This window comes from Pteropus medius, unplaced genomic scaffold (assembly GCF_902729225.1).
Source record: "Pteropus medius unplaced genomic scaffold, Ma_sr-lr_union100, whole genome shotgun sequence".
Lineage (NCBI taxonomy): Eukaryota > Metazoa > Chordata > Mammalia > Chiroptera > Pteropodidae > Pteropus > Pteropus medius.
In genome coordinates, this window is record NW_024342473.1 from 6,853,580 (window position 1) to 6,868,950 (window position 15,371).

At 38.2% G+C, this 15,371-nt stretch overlaps 1 pseudogene; it reads left to right on the forward strand.

Annotated features, from left to right (window-relative positions):
• Positions 1-2,146: 2,146 nt before the first annotated feature.
• On the forward strand, positions 2,147-2,264 carry LOC120604721 (uncharacterized; annotated as a pseudogene).
• Positions 2,265-15,371: the final 13,107 nt, after the last annotated feature.

Below are 15,371 nucleotides of genomic sequence, written 5' to 3' on the forward strand. Positions count from 1 at the left end.
AGTGATAATCATGGGCAACTTTTGTGCACAGAAAAACCAATTAGTGTATTTAAAAATGAATATTCAATTTATTAAGGTAAGAAACTTTAAAATTTAGTTCTCTCCAAGCCTTTAAGTTCAACTTACAATCTTGTTTTTCTCTTTATAAGTATAGTTAAATAAGAACAATCATGTTTACTTTAAAAAAATTAATATTTGAGTAACAAGTTTTATAGACTACATTCTTTAAAAATCTGTTCTTTTTACAACTTACGTTCTCTTAAAGGATATAAAATGCACTTATAACCTTGATAAATCTTATTTTCTTTGAAGCTTTAAAAATGCCTATCCTATTAATAAGCAAAACCTTCCAAGTACTTACACAACTCTTATAAATATAATAAATTAAACCTGTAAGTAGAGCATAGCTTGTATTATTTAACATTCCAATACTGTTGACAGATTTGGCCAAATTCTCTCACATATTTCAAATAAAGTCCTAATTTTAAATCAGTTATTCAGCTACAAATTTCAAATTGAAATTCACAAGGCTAATCTGTCAAATAACCTAGTGCCAATTCAAAATCCAAATTTTCCCAATTATCCTAAATATAACATGAAAGTATTAATAATTTGAGTTTGATTTCCTTTAGAATATATTAAATTCTAAACTTCCATGACATTGGAAACACACTGCTTGCAGAGGGACAGTTTTATCATTGCTCACAAACTGGATTTTATTATCTTAAATGAGGATAGGTTAAGAGAGTGGAACCTGGAGCCTGTATAATCAGCATGACCCTACCCTCATCACCAATAGACACCATGAATGCTTTTCATTGTTGCTATGGCAATGGGACTCCAAGTATAAACTCTTCAAATGGGATTCACTTCTCTTGGGTTGGAGTTACAAGTTACCCAATTCTTCCATGTGAGGTCTGAGATTGCTAACTGTTCTTCTACTCTCTTTACTGCCTGATTGAACTCTGTATTCTTTACATATTCTCTCCCTCTCGTTGGATGTAGAACATTATAGATACTTAAAGGCTCTGAGGTCAAAATATCAGAGTCATTTTAATGAGAGTCTCCAGAGAGGAGCAAATAGAATCGACTAAAGGAATGTTTAATAAAACGGCTGGATGCAAGGTATTTATATAATCTCTACGCTAGCAATTAGAAAATGTATTAGCAAAAGCAACAAAAACTATAAAATAGCAGGAATAAATCTAACGAGAAATGTGTAAAAGCTATGTAAAGAATACTTTAAAATTCTATTCAAGGACATAAAAATGACTTAAATAAATGAAAGTGGAAATCGTGTTTCAAAATAGGAAGGTTCTACACTGTAAAGCTGTCACATCAATCCCGAATTGATAAATCAACAAAATTCGGATTTTATAAAATTTGAAAAGCGATTCTCGAATACATCAGATTTAAAAAATGAATGTAGAAAAAATAAAGTGAAACGACCTATTCAATCTCAAAGTATAATAATTAAAGTAATATACCATTAGCATCTATATAACGAGTACAATTTAACAGGATAGAAAATCTCCAAACAGACTAATAAATGAATTGGAATTTGGTTTATAATAAAATAGTATTTCTAACCAAAGAAGAAAGAGTTAGTTCTAAATAGAATTGGAATTTGGTTTATAATAAAATAGTATTTCTAACCAAAGAAGAAAGAGTTAGTTCTAAATAGTGTTGGAACAATTTGGAAAATAAATATAAATATCTACTTCACACCATAATAGTTCCAAATGAATTAAAAACTTCAACTTAAAAAAATGAAATTACAACAGTATTAGAATAGGCCATTAACAGCAGAAGAGCACAAATGGTCATAAACATAAAAAGATAGTTAGCCATGCTTTTTGTGAAGGAAATGCACATAAAAAACAACACTGAATGTCATTTTTTACTCAGCAGATTGGAAAAAATTTACAACTTGATAATGTCAAGCGTGTGGGGAAGTTGAGTGCCATTAGACAGTCTTTGTAGAAATGTAAATTGATAATGTCTTTCTGGAAGAATTTGTCTATGTTTAAAATGGATATTTGACCTTTTGATTTTATTTGTAGGATTCTATGCTGAAGAAATATTTGCACCTGCAAACAGACATTATAAAAATTCCTCTATCATTTTGGTTAAAAAATGAAATACAGTCAATGGTCATGCTACCCTGAATGTGCCCAATCTCATTGATCTCAGAAGCTAAATAGGGTTGGGCCTGGTTAGTACTTGAATGGGAGACCACCTAGGAATACTGGGTGCTGTAGGCAAAAGGAATACAATTTTAAATGTCCATCTGTAGAAAGGTAGTTGCATAAATCATGAGATATCACTATTACGAGCATCCATTAAAAACAAACACATTGTTCATTCAAAACAAATATTATTGACTAACATATGTATTGTGAGCCCATTAAAGAAACATACAACTCCCAAAATATATATGGCTATATGTTAATATGTTTATGCCAGTATATAGAGAAAGAACTAGAAGGTTATAGACCAAATTGCTGACTTTGAGTCATCTTTTGGAAGGGGTGTTGGGTTAGAACATTGGAGAATAGAGTTGTTTTTATAGTTACCTGGATTTTTTAATTCAAAAACTTTTCAGCTGTCATAGCTTTTGGCTAAATATGCAATAAAATAACTTCCTCTTTCTCTTGGATTTTCTCCTGGGTTTACCTCTGAGCTCCTTTACCAGGCGATACAAACAATAAGGGTCTCAAAGAACATGCAGCATTCCGAATAGTCTGTCTTAGACAGATAAGCTTTGAGGATTGTTGTGCTTTGGTTTATTTATTCATAGATTTGTCATTCTTTTATTCTGTAAATGCTAATCAAGTTGGACTCTTGGACTGTTAACATTCATTCATCAGAGCTAGCCCTATTCCCATACTCTGGGTGAAAATCTGGCTGGTCCTATTCCTTCACTGATCACTCAGGAATAAAAAAAACCATACGGTCATTTATGTCATAGACACAGCCTCGATTCAATAATTAATTGTGCAGTCCTATGTAATAATCAGACTTTTAACTTGTGTAATGTTAAATCATCTCTCCTCCCTCAGTTCAGTCCTGCTTCCACTGACCTTTAGAGTGGAAGAGGGATCACTGTTCTTTTCTTTTTATCTGCTTAGCCTTTCTCTTCCTCTCCCCACTTACTGAGCAGGGCCAAAGCAGTGGGAAGGAACAGAGGAGGCTAGCAAAGTTTTTACTTGACTGCTGCTGTCATAAGCTGACTTTGCCCTCTTGGGACTTTGTATGTTCTTCTGTGGGTTCCTCAGAGTCACCCCTACAGAGCCTCTTCAAGTTTGGCTCCCTTGACGTAGGCAGTGTCCCTTTTTTGGCTAGTCACTCTGCAGCCTTGCTGATCACTTGGCTTCTACATCCTTCCACCTTCTTCTGACCTCTAGCAGAAGCCTATTGATATAAAGCAGGGTCCCCTTTTTAATGATCCAGGACCACATTCTTCTGTGGGTTTCTCACCGTTGGGGGTTGTCACAGCACTGACTTGTTCTCAGAAGGACCAGCAGTTATTTCTCTGCTCTACTGGCTGTTAGCCAACCACTTGCCTCTTCTGTCTCACAACTTCGGAGCCCTTCTCACCAGAATTAGAGTAAGGGGCAGCTATTCCTCTACCCCTCCCTTGCTGGGAGGAGAGCTAAGCAGTGGGAGTCACAGACAAAAGCAGACCTCAAGAAATCTTCTTCTCAAAAGCCTGCCTTTAGTCACCTTCAAGTGATGGATTCCAAATCCCAATGTGTTAGACCCTCATGGAGGCCTTGTATCTGCCCTTTTAAATCCACATTATGGGTGAACATATCCAAAGCTGAGAAACTAATTCTTAACATTTTCTTTAAGCGTTTACACCTGCACTGTCTGTTAGAATCTCCTTTCTATTGTATCTTGATACCTCAGTAGAAAATTTCAAATTAACATCCTGCCTTCCATTTATTTATTTGTTTATTGACTTGAAAGCAATTATTGAGCACCTTTTATATGCCAGATATAACTACAGTGATGAATCAGTCTGTGATTAGGGACCTAAGTTCGGAATTGTCATCTGTTCTCCTTTCCTGATACTGTTGCTTTGTCTTGTTTTCTTGGAGCAGGAGCTCTGATACCACAAAATGTATTTGGATTAGTCTTGATCAAAACATTCTCTCCTGGACAAAGGAAGAAATGAAGAACTGGCATCTTCTTAGTAGCCCACGCTGAGCTTGAGAATCATGAGTAAAATTTATAACAACTGAACAGCTACACCTGAAGTATAGAATTCTGGATAGAGATAAACATGGATTTGAATCTTAATTTCACTATAGGACAAGTTTCTTAATCTTCCTGAGTTTTTATCAGTAATATGGTGTGATGATTAATTTTATGTGTCAATTTGACAGAGCCATGGGTGCTCAGACATTTGGTCAAACATTACTCTGGGTGTGTCTGTGAGGGTGTTTCTGGGTGAGATTAATGTTTGAATCAGTAGACCACGAGTAGAACCAGTCACTGTGCTAGACACTGACAAAGATGAACATAAATCAGCCCCCTTCCCTTCCCTCGTGAGTTTACAGAGAAAAACAAAATAGAACCAACATCAGGTGAGTAAATAACCTAATAGAAAACTAGCAAACTGCAGATGTGCCAGGAAGGAAACAAAAAGGTGATGAGAGAAAATAATGGGACATGGAGTGGACTCTAAATAATAGGTGATAAGGAAAGGACACAAAAAAGAGGTGACATTTAACTTGAGACTGTGAGGATGAGGAGCCATTCACTCACGGGGTGAGGAGAAAAATTCCAGATAGAAGAACATCATCCCTGAGGCAGAATATAGTTGGCCTGTTTAGGGAGCTAAGAGAAAACCAGTGAGTCTGGGACACAGTAGGGGAGGGAGAGATTGCCACTAGGTCTCGAGATAAGAGAGAGGTGGATGTGGGTCAAGTCCAACAGGGCCTTGGAAACCACAGCATAGAGTTTGCATTTTATTCTACGTCTAAAGGGAAACTACTGAAAAATGTCTTAGGGTAGAGAGTTAACCTGAGCGTAATTCTGTTTTAAGATCTTGCTTTCTTGATGCAGCATGGAGAATGGGCTGGAGAGGGACAGCGGTGGAAGCAGGTAGAAGATGTTGCATTGATCTTGCTTAAACAAGCAAGATTTGATGGTGGACCCAGTTATAGTGGTGGTGATAGAAATGTGGAGAAACTAGCAAATTTGTGGTATAGTTCAGAGACAGAATTAGTAGTATTTGGTAATGCATTAGATGTGGGAGAAAGGAAGGAGATAAAGACTTTGATTTCTAGGTTTAGCAAATGATTGGGAAATAGTGCCAATCAGTTGAGCAATTTTGAGGACATGACAGGTGGGCAAAATTGATGAGAAATTGGGGAATTTTATGTTGGATGTGTTAAATTTGGTATTTCTGAGAGACATAAGTAGAGATATAAATAAAACCATTAAAAATGTTATTCTGAACCAGTGGGTCTCGAACTTTAATGAGCGTCAGAAGCACCTAAAGGACTTGATAAGCCAGATTGCTGGGCCTGCCCCTAGAGTTTCTGATTAAGAAGATGTGGGTGGGGCCTGAGAATTTGCGTTTCAAAACAGTTCCCAGGTGACATTGATGCTGCCGGTCCAGGGTTATCACTTTAAGAACCACTGATCTAGACAGAGGATGATTCTAGGAGTCTGGGAATCATCTACATGAAGATAATATTTAAATCTATGTGACTTGATGAGATTGCCTAATGAGGAAGGAACTCTTGGATTAAGTTTTGAAGAGGGGTAGAAAAAAAAGATCCAGTAAAGGCAGGATCAGAGAAGCAGAAAGAAAACCAAGAGAGCATGAAATTTCAGAAGCCAGAGGGGTTGAGGGTTTCAGGACCAGACTGATTGAACATAATAAATACTGTTGGGAAACAGAATAAGAAGGAGGCAGTGAAGTATCCAAACATTTATCAATATTAGAACCACTGTCAAGAGCAAGTACTTAGCAAACATTATCTCACCGAATCCTTCACAAATCATATCAGAGGAGTACTGTTAGCTCCATTTTATATTAAGGAAAGTGAGACTCAGAGATCATATAGTTCGTCCAGGCAACAAAGGGCCTAAAATCCAGATTTCTTTCGGCTAACATCCTAGTGAATGAAGAACTTGCTGCATCCTTTACTTGCTGCTAAAATCTATAAGGCAGGCCAACCTTTAGCAAAACCTTGAAGTAGGCATTCTGCTCATTCCTTCCCATGGCATCCAGCACCCTCTGGCTGCTCCCAGACGGCTTGCAATGATATGTCCTTTCCTCCATTTCACCTTCGGTCCCAATTAACTTTCTGTGTCTCCTTAACCTTCTTTTCTGCTTTCTATACTAAGACCAACCTGGACCTCATTCCTCGATAATAACATGAACCCATCTGTTACTAGATGCTGATAGATAAAAGTACTATTTAATGCAGTGCAGTAAAGGTTTAACAACAGCTTTCAGAAGGTGGAAAAAGCCCTGATTTGCAGTGTTTGGTGACTTTAAGGCACCAGTAGCTGATTTCAAGCTATCAATGGGATGTGAACGTAGAGTTGAGAAGAGATGCACATAGTTGGCTCTCTTGAGCCACTGTGAGCTGGTTCCAGCACACCGCCGAAATGATTTAAAGTGTTGATTTTCATGTTGCCTATTTCCATTCTACTCAGAGCCTTCTGGAGACAATGTCTTAACCACAAGTTGTGGGAACTTCAGGCCGTCTGCCCAGCCTGTGCGGGGAGATGTTAGGAACAGGGAGGCCTGCGTACAGCCTTTAACCCAAATCTTGAAGGCCATCATCTGCTTCCTCAAGATTCACTCTAGCCCAGGAACAAAGGGGATGGCAGATTAAAAACCAGCATTCATATCTCTCTTTGGTTTTCTGGGTTCAAGAATGTTCTTTTATGAGGATTGCAGGCTTGTTCTTCTTAGGAGTCAGCAGGCGTTTATGATGGCTGTAACAGGAATGAGAATTTGGGTCTGGAATAAGCCTTGCTGTTTCTTGCCAGGCTGCGAAGTTTACAGTGGAGACCAGACATATGTCTTGCTCACGCCCATATGCTACTCTGTTTCCGGAATGAGAGGAGGAGGCCACATCCTCACTCAGGCAGGAATGGCTGCTGAGGGTTCTGTCTCGAGGCACGAGGGAATTTTCACTTCCTCATGTAACTTCCATTTGCTCTTACTCTATTCCTAAAAGCAGAAGGAATAAAAGGCCACTGAAGTGGTCTCCTGGGAGTTTTGTGATGTGCTGTCATGGTGGATAGTGTTGTAATGTTACCTCACACTACGTACAGGGAGGGGATTGAGTTGGTGGGGGGAGATGTTAGGAACAGGGAGGCCTGTGTACAGCCTTTACAGGAGCAGGGACAAGTGGGAGGACGCAGGGGCCTTATTGGAAAAAGGAAGGGGTGTAGCAAGAGCTGGAACTGGGCACTACTGGTGTGGAAGGGGGAGAACATGATTGTGAGATGAGTCGAAGAGGTGTTTCTTTGCAATCTGATTTTATGACTGTGTTTTGCAAGTAAATACAGTTAGCTTGGGAACAAACTCTTCTAGACTCAAGGTCGTCAAGTTGGCAGACAGAGAAGTCTGAGAGTTATACTTCACTGCTTTTTAGGGAGCTGATCACATAGTCAGGTCGTAGCCCCTAAAAGCAGCTGGAAGGATCATGGCGCTGGCCAAAGAGGCTTCTAGAAAGCATAAGCTGTGGTTGATTTTATTTCAGCTACTCAAAGAAGTATTTCCCTTTCTGGGAAAATTCTTATTTTGGGGATCAATTGTTTTATTATGTATAAATTGCACAGACATTAATATCTATGGGCTGCCAGAGGTACTCATAGGATGATGTTCAAAAGTCACATACTTCCATCCAATGCTCTAGGTACAAATTTGCTCACACATGCATGAATGCAAATGTATCAAAATAACACTAATATTTATAATAATACTTTGCAATTCTACACTGCCTTTCATCTGTCATCTCAGGGTACTTTGCAAGCATTCATTAATTTTCCCAACACTCCTCTGAGAGAAGTAAATATTATTATCCTACTCTTTACAAGTGAAGCAATTGAGGCAGATAAGTGATTTGCCTCAGGCCGGTTAGTGAGTGTGGGTGGAGGGCTGAGATTAAGAACTCAGAGTTCCTAGGGATATCCATTAGGAAAGAAACTCAGCAATCAAAATTAGAGGATGCTGCGGCACACAGCATACTGGAATGTTGGAGGGGGTTACTTTTCCCTGTGAAATCTATCGCCATGGCAGTAAAAGCTGATGCTTATTAAATATCTACTATGTATTGGGTGCTTTACATATGTTATTTCCTATCCTCATTTAGAATTATCCCCATGGCACAGGTGAGCAACTGAAATGGACAGAGGTGAAGTATCTTGTCCCAGATCACACAGCTAATAAGTGCCTGGGCTGGAATTCAAACCCAGATCTGTTTCGCTCCCAAGCACAAGTTCTTAACCCCAGCTCACACCTCATGCATATTTGGAATAGGGAAGCACCTTTCTGGTCTTCTAAATCCTTTCTGCTAGTCTTTGAGCCTTTATTTGTCCTAACTGTCTACCACCAATATCTTTGCATTTAACTACATTTAGAGATTGATGCTTATAGCATCTCTGATCTGGACAGACGTTCTAAGCACAGAAAAGGGAGTCTCTAAGGTAAGAGGCATGCATGATAATTCAGGAGGGAAAACTTTAATTGTTATTACTTTTTGCATTACTTTGTGTTATTTCTAGTGAGTATATCAGTTTGTCATCTTTTGAACAGAGGGAGAGAGAGAGAGAGAGAAAGAAACTGAAAGAATATGAATTCTCCTAGGACAGATATGTTCCCAACTGCGCTGTCAGAAGAGTCGAGGAAAGAGTCACAGGACTCAGAAGTCTGAGATGAACTAAATTTTACTCTAGTTTTGGATCCACTCAGAGTTAGGCTGCCCTCAAGAGCTCAACCGAGCCCTGGGACTTTCATAACTCAGCTTGCAGTCAAAATGGTGTATCTTATGGGCTCGGGCAGCCACGAGATCTACAGAGGTGCCACGGGCTTGCTGGAAAGACCTGAGAGCTCGTAGAACTGCTGATGTGGGAAGGAGCTCAGGAAACTGTGCCCCTCAAAGACACACCCCACAGGGCCTGCCTAGCCTATGAGCTGGAGGTAGACCAGCTTGACCTCAGCAGCTGCCCCTGGACCAGGACCAGCCTGGGGCCACTATCGCCTAGTTGTGGGTGAGGTGGGGAGGTTTGGGGGAGTGAAGGCTTCCAAGATTCAGCCGACCAGATAGAACCTACACCCTTTGGAATTAAACCCTGAGAAGTCAGCTTTGTAGTGTGATACAGTTTGTATCTGAGGTAAGGAAAATCAAATTTGAGTCACGACTTATTTGAAACTGTATTTTTCTTGGAGAAGTGAGAACTAGTTTCTAAAAGTCAGTGATTATAAAGGAATCTGAATCCAGTTGACCTATCTATTTTCTTTGGATTCTTTTATAATTAGTTTTAAAGTTGTGATCCCAGTGTCCCTTCCCAGCCATCCTCTCTCCTCACACAATCTCAACCCAGTTTCTACTAGGCTGTCACATGTGCTTAAAAGCAGGACTTTAAAGAAATTATTCACCACAGATAGTTTCTCTCGGTTTGATTCAGAATTTGTGTGCCTGTCACATGTGTGCCTACCTGTACACACACCCGGCACACACACTTTGGGTACATACAGGGCTAGAAGCCCAGGGGCAAAGAGAGAATATGGACTATGTGTGTGGAATCATCTTCTGTTTGCGGTAGGCTGGTCAATCGTCTCGGTTTTCTGAGGAATGTGAGGTTTCCTGGGATACGGGACTTTCACTGCTAAATCTCAGAGAGTGCCAGGTAAACTGGGACAAGCTGGTCATCTTAGTTCATGAGAATGTTAAACTGAAGGAGATCCAGCTCAAGTTTTTAAGGCAGCAAATTGTTTGAAATGGACCAAACTGTTAACAGACACTTCTCAAAATATAAACATAAGCCCACCCTCTACCCTGCCCCATGGAGTAAATTAACACCTATACAATTTATAAGTTGCCATAAATATTGGAAAGCTTTTAGCAGAAGTCCAACATTAGCTTTTATCTATCTCTGAAGTCACAAAATAAGGATTCTGCTGGTGGTTTGGTGTTTAGAATGAATGACAGACACAGATAGAAAAAAAAAAAGGACGCGGTGTATTCTATACGGCCATATAAACACTTTTGAAAAGTGTTAAGTGGAGGGCAGGGCTGGTAATGGGACCGTAACAGTAATGGGCTGAACAGCGAGCCTGCACCTGCTTTGAGTGAATGAAGGGAGCTCCAGGAAACCCAGAGTCCCGTGGGGAGCAGCCGGATTGGGCGATGTGCTTTCATACCCGTGCTTAACCATATAATCATTAAAGGGCAGAAACTTCTTCTTGTAATCCTCTCCTATAGGACAGCAGGGAGTGTTAGCATATTTGGACTGCTTCACATTCCTTCTTGCCTACTTTTGAGAACATACTACATTTTAAAACTTGTTGGTTTCTTTCATGTTTTATTTGACCCTATGTAATTGCATTCCTGAAGGAATAACAGGCTCCCCTAGTGATTTACACCCTGTATTAAATGTCAGTTTTGAAGAGACACAGTTAACAGTTTGGTTTAACCTCTTGCCTTCCCCCTCTCTATTAGCTCAAAACTGAATTTGAGCTCCAACTCTTAGGACTCTGAGGGAGGGATAAAAAGATAAAAAATGAGCTGAAGCAACAGCAGTAGCGATGAAGGGAGGGAGCATCTTAGCTCTTGCCACTTTTCCCCTGTGCGGCCAGTCGCCAGCCCAGAATATAAAATCATCCCTTTTCTTAGGATAATTTGTACAGTTTGCTTCTGTCCCAGCACCGTGAGGATGGTGAATCAGAACCACATTGTAGCTGGGGTTCTGTTTTGTATTTCTACCCACTGCTCCAGCCCCGGGACACCAACAGTTGCTGTAAACCGCAGTTCCATCTCAACCATGCAGTACCCAGTGAGTAGCCGGTTAGATGAAACTGTGGAAAAAGAAATCTGTCTTAATAATTATTTTATTTCGTTTTACTTTGTTTTATTTTATTTATATACTTAGCTGCTATGATGTTATTGTTGATTAAAATATTTAATTTGCCTTTGTAGATTCAATAAAGAATATATAACAACTGCTTAACCACCTGTTGTGAACTAATTATTGGGAGAATATTTAAGTAAAGTTTAATGGCATATTCTCTTATGTTTCTGTGCATGTGCACATGCATCTGTGTGTTTAAAATCTAGAACTAAATATGTCCTGTATTATAACCTGACAGGTATAAAGCATCATTATTACTTCCAGAGCCTATATAAAAAAATATGGGCCAAAAAAGATTTTATGTTAAAAACAGTTGTCTGTGCAGAGCACAAACTAAATTCATCCTCTGGTCTGTCCCTATCTTCCCACCCTCCTAGCTTTTCTCCAATGACTACATTCTATTGGGCTTGATTGGAAATGACTGCAACTTATACTAGGGAGAGAATGAAGTCGGAAATAATGACCACAAGGAAATTAGGCTCAATTCTTTGAGATATAAAGATGTAGCCTATTGTCATCATGTCAGCACCTGAGACCTTAATCCCTGACTCCCACTTTGAAGCCACTTATAAGCCATTAGCTAAGTTGTTTAACCTGGAACTCTGTCTATGGGGAGAAAAAAATGGCTGCTTTACAAGACTAGATAGTTTGACTCTTCATGCATGTATTTATTTCAGTTTTATTCTCCAAGTTATTTAAGGTGGTTCCATAAAATAGATATAATAAAATAATGAGAAATCAGATCAGGGCAAAGGGAAATGAAGATAAGAGAAACAAGACAATGTCAGAGAAATGAGTGTTCATGAAAATTGGTCAAGTGTAAAGTAGAATCATCCATCACCACTACTACTGTAACTAATAGCTATTGCAAAAATGGAATATTTAAAGAACACAAATACTGAGTAGTATTACTGTCAGAAACCATCAAGAATGGACAATTGTTTCTCGTGTCTCATTCAAAGTGATTCATATTTTCTAGTTACCAGGTCCTGCAGACATGGGCCTTATTTCTCAGAAATGATTAAAGAAAAAAACCTGAAATTCATATCCCATTCAGAAATATATATCTCTAATAGACAGCCTTTACACTTGGTTATCATTGATCATTTCTGCTAGGGCATTGCCAATACGATGATTATTTTCATAATTCTTATTGTTATAATTCTGATGACTATCTTATAACATAGTTACAACTATATCTGTTGGCCAAATATATTATGATAACCATATTTTATGAAACTACGAAAAGAGCCTAGAACAATAATTTCAGTGTCCTTTTGTGTTAATCACATCAGCATAGAAAAAGACCATGATAGAGTCTTCTTTGTTATCATGCACAGTGAAAAAAAAATCTGGCCAAAGCAAGACACACTGAATTTGATGACACTTAAATTTTCATCAGGAAAAAAATCCAGACATGACCATATTATAAGTGTGTACTCTAAGAAACACATAGGAACTTAAGAGACCCTATATCCAGTACCAATAATTCCCAGACCTTTCTTTGAAATCCTCTGACTTCAAAAACTATATTCTTTTTTTTTTTTTAAATTTATTATGGTGACATTGGTTAGCATCATGCACAACCAACTATCAGGTTTCAAAGTGTGAAACTACCCAAGTAGCTGAGATTGCAAACTGCAAAGATGTTGGGATCTGGGCTCAAATCTCGTTTTCTCTACTTACTTATCTGTGGGGCAGGCTACTTAACCTCTTGTAGCATCAGTTGTCTTACAGTAAAAATGGGGCTAAAGTAATAACCAAAACTCATAAAGTTGTTGTGAGAATTAAATGAGATAATGCTAGTTAAGAGATTAACATGGTATGTGTGTTAGTGTGTCTGTGTAGAATGAGCACTGAAAAATCGTCAGTTATTGATAATGTTTATAAACACTATTTTTCTATCTGTATTAAAAGTTTTTGTGCTTTTTTGAAGAAGCCTTTGTACCTTATTTAGTGATTTATTTCATGATATCGTAGAGCTACTAATCAATGCCAGTGTTTCAGTCTCTCTGACCCATGGCCCTTGGAATTTGTGGCAGAAATAAAAGCATACATTAAGATGCTTTTAAAAATAATACAGAAAACAACGGACAATAGAAGTATCCAGAAAGTGAGTTTGATATTTAGAGTGAACCTGCTCCTTTGTAAGGTGAATACTACTTTATTTCTACTCTGAAACTCCAGGTTGCTGGACACTGGGTTTTCTTAAAGTGTTTTTCAGAGGGTAAAATTAGCAGTTTGCAAAACTAATGAAAGAGGTATTTTTATTTTATTGTTGTTTTAATTTGCATCTCTCTTATCACTGGTGTGGTTGACCCCATGGGAAGAAAGGTTTCTCTTCCGTTAACAATCTGTTTCCATCCTTTCCCCACTCTTTTATTGGTTAGTTTACTCTTTTAATTATTGTTATTATTTGCAAGAATTCTTTATTTTTATTGTTTGCAAGAATTTTTTATGTTTGATATTGTTATATAAAAATAAGAATATATTTTATAAAAGTAGTTATGCTTATTGCAGAAAATGCAGAGAAATCGAAGAACATTTTTTGCATAACTCCCACAGGTAGAAACATCTTGACAACTATCCTTTTTAGTCTTTTCTCTATGAAAATACGTATTCGTATATGTATTTTTTACAAAAATGTATATTACACCTGTTGTTTTATAATCAGACTTTCCCATTATCCATATATCTTACACATGCTTCTGTGTCACTAAAAACACTTTTACAATATGATTTTAGTTTCTAGGTAGAATTTCATTATATCTCTGTACCATTATTTAATAATAAAAATTTCCTGACAAATTTTTGCAATTATTTTTTAAAAACTACTTGACATAAGTATAATTACTAATATAATATATGCCTTTCCTGCTAGACTGATGGCTTTTAAACCCTTCTGACTGCAGCTCACAATAAGAAATACATGTTACTCTGTGACTCAAGATTTGTCTGCACACACATATAAGTGGAAAAGATGTCATGAAACGAAACTCACTTTCTGGATACTTCTATTTTCCGTTGTTTTCTGTATTATTTTTAAAGAAATTCTGGTCACAGTTCACTAAATTTATTTCATGCCTCACAGATGAGTTTACCCTCAATTTGAAAAACACTAAGTCCACATTTCCGTGGGAGCAGGGACTGTGCTTGATACACAGGAGGCATTAATATATTTGTGTTGCAAGCTGGAAAAGAGACCCAGAAAAGCCAGTGATGCAATTCAATCAGAATCTGAAGGCCCAAGAACCAGGTTAGCTAATGGCATAAGTCTCAGTCCAAGACCAGGAGAAAATGAGAAGTGATGTCATAGCTCTATCAGTGAGGCAGAAAAAAGCGTGTGGTGCGACAAATTTCACTTTCCCCTGCCTTTTGTTCTCTTCTGGCCCTCAGCATATTAGATGATGCCCACTCCCACTGGGAAGGACCATCTACTTTACTGAGACCACCAATTCAAATGTTAAACTTATTCAGAAATACCCTCATGGACACACCCAGAAACAATGTTTAATCTGGGTACCTCATGACTAGTCAACTTGATACATAAAATTAACCATTACAGGCTATATAGTGTACAGTTAACTCTAAGGACTCTAGAGTCAGATATCTTGAATTTAAATGCTAGATATGCTACATACTAGCTAGTGGCCATGGGCAACTTACTTAAACCTCTCTGTGTCTCCTTTTCCTCAGCCGTAAAATAATAATGCCTATCTCATGAGATTGTTATGAAAATTAAATGAGTTTTTTTTTAAGCACTCAAAACAGTACCCACCTAAGCAATATATGTTTTGAGTAAATAAATAAATAGGAAATTCTTGGAATTGAAATGGTTGGATCAAAGGGTATGTAAAAACATAAGATTTCTGGAACATAAATAACCACCCATCCCTGTCTCCCCTGCCCCCTGCAAAGTCTGAACCAACTTTTATTCCCACCAGCCATATCAGACTCGTAGAAGTGATTTACTAAGATGGTGTTCACTGCTCTTCACCTACCTGAAGTTGTGTTGGGTGTAGTTAAGAGGGATGATGGTTCTTTCAAGTGATGAGAAAAGGGAGGCAAGCAGCCAGTTGCTCATGGAAAGAGGCCCTCAAGGGATGTCCACCTATACTTGGCAAATCTTTGGCTTAATCAGGGTAGGCAAAATTCCAAGGATACTCTGTAGGGTAGGCAAGAGGGTTTAGCAGATGCTTGGACAGTGAGCAGAAGGTAAGACTCCCAGGCAAACACCCCTTCCTAAGGCATATATTTTTCAC